The sequence below is a fragment of the Corvus kubaryi genome, unplaced genomic scaffold (assembly GCF_017639235.1).
Source record: "Corvus kubaryi isolate FWS band 111438036 unplaced genomic scaffold, C.kubaryi_AGA036_p1.0 65364, whole genome shotgun sequence".
NCBI classification, from domain to species: Eukaryota; Metazoa; Chordata; class Aves; order Passeriformes; family Corvidae; genus Corvus; species Corvus kubaryi.
Window position 1 is genome coordinate 76,688 of NW_024581945.1, and position 2,394 is coordinate 79,081.

A 2,394-nucleotide genomic window follows, 5' to 3' on the forward strand; every position below is an offset into this window, starting at 1 on the left:
CCTATATCACTAATCCTGTTGCACCATTATTTCATTAATAGACTTAAAACTTGCTGGGGAACAATCCATAGACCTTCATTAGAGAATTTAAGTTTTAAGGTTTTCTGAAAATTTTAACAGGCACAAACAGCTTTAAAAATCTACTCTGGTATCACCCTATGTACTCATACAACATCCTGCACAGCAAGAAGGATATTCTAATTGCACTAAACTGGTCTCTAGAAAATACAAAAGGGGGAAAAAAGCAATAGACAAGAAATGAGAGAAATGGAACACTATTTCTTATAATGTAAAGTAAGAAGTATCTCTGAAGCAAGCATCTGACAGTCTAAAAACCAGTCATGACTAACAACATATAGTAATCAAAATAAACCTCTGTAAAGAGAGGAAGTAAATATAAGAGACTCCCTTTTCAAATCATGGTTTGTGTGAAAATCTATTGTGTTGCAACAGAAAGGCATGAGGCTGGAATGTTCCAGGAAACAGGGATGATGGAACCACCTACTCTAAAAGGCATATACCATCTATGCAACAGCTTGCTCATTTTTTCAGGATGTAATCAAGCGTCTGCATGACATGGAAATCTTATTTCCTTAATCAATTAGAATGACAAACTGTATATGAAAAAGCCCAAACCTCCACGTTTTGCAGCCTCATATCTCATTGAATCCATTCTGAAAACAGAATACTGCTCTCACATCTTCAACTCGATGTGGATAGATTTTAAAGCCACTTTCATTTCACAGAATGTAGCACATTCAATAAAAACTATTTGTTATCTCTCAGCTGTAGGGAACTGGGGCCACAACATACAATTATTGCATCAGAACATTTCTTGCGTGCCCTCAGCTGTTTGGATGCAGCAGCTGGGTGGGCAGTTTAGAAAGAGAACAGGAATCATCAAATAGAGTTACAGTAAGCAGGCTCAGGCAGTACTGGGGAAAATAGAGTGAGTATACAATAGCTAAAGCAAGGCATGATTAGGGTAGTCTGTCTGGCTTTTAGGAATGTGAAAGGATTTAGTTTCACAGTAAGCCACGGGTAGATGGTTTCAAGAATATTTCTGTTCAAAGTTCATACTGAGGTTTTATGCTTCAAAAAGAAACTTTTTTGAACACCTCCATTTAGCACTAACCCAGTCTGCTTTGATCTGAATGTCATCATTCCTTTGAAGAAGCTAAAACATGCTGAAGACTCACAGAAAATACTCTTTGGTTTTGCTAGAAATTGTATTATTCAGACAGAAGTTATTCCCTAAAAAACCAAATGATTTTGGGGTTTAGGATTTCTTCCCTTGAGCTCATGAGTAGATTCTAAAATCAAGAACCATTGTGTATTTCCAAAATAATGAAGGAGATAATTATCAGTAACTCTTCATGGCTACCCTAATTCCACAACCTAACAAAACTGAAAGTAATTCAGTGTACTTTTCAGGTTTTTGACTAATTAAAGAGAAACTTGATTCATTATCTTCGTAGAAAACTATACAAATGGCCAAAAGAAGGGGAGGAGGGATAAAAAAGTTAACCAACCATCTTCTTAAGGACTTACTTAAAAACTCTGGTTCTCCATACTGATTCCTTACTCATGTATACATGCAGCAAAAAATCAAGAGGATTTCTGAATGAACTTATAGGTATTTCCATGAAATAAAGACCAAATCAAGAGGCAAATTACATTGCATTTACAGTAAAATTATGTGACTGCTTTATTCAGGTTTGCACACTTTACATTGCAAATACATCCAGAGTAACAAAGATTAAACCCTTCAAATTAACTCTTTTAAATTAAATATTAAAACAAAGTATTTTATATTAGAACATGGTGCCTGTCTAACTCGTATTCCAGACAAGTGAATTTAACTTTCTATTCGTTTATCAAGTAAATAATTATAAACCTCAGGCAGCTTGCTTATGAGAAAGTCTGAATTTATGAGTTTTGGGGGAAAAAATCCCAAATAAACCAACCACCCAAAAAATACCCAACTTCAACAGACAAATAAAAAACAGAATAAGCCTGCATTCCAATTACAATTATTAATTTATTTCATGGCCTGAAAGAATGCACAAGTAACTGGACTACTTCTGCACAGTAAGCCATATTACAGAAAAAAACCCTTAATGTACCACACTCTGGAAAAAAGACCTCATTAAGGATTAGTCTATTTCATGACAGACATGCAATAATTCAAAGCATTAAACTGATCACTTAAGATCTTTGACAATGCAGAAGTCAGGTTAAAAAGCAGGGTTTGAGCCATATAGTACAATTTATTTAATACAACAGTATTGTTCTACAGAACTCCACAGCTCTCTGAGCCAAACACATCAGCTGGGTCAGAACCAGTTGTATGTAGAGGAGGGAGAAAACAGTTGTGCAACCGTATGACGAGAT

At 35.3% G+C, this 2,394-nt stretch overlaps 1 protein-coding gene across 5 annotated transcripts in view; it reads right to left on the minus strand.

Annotated features, from left to right (window-relative positions):
- Nucleotides 1-2,394, minus strand: part of LOC121673355 (ankyrin repeat and IBR domain-containing protein 1) — an 89,413-nt gene that overhangs the window by 76,497 nt on the left and 10,522 nt on the right. The gene's annotated exons all lie outside the window — the stretch shown is intronic.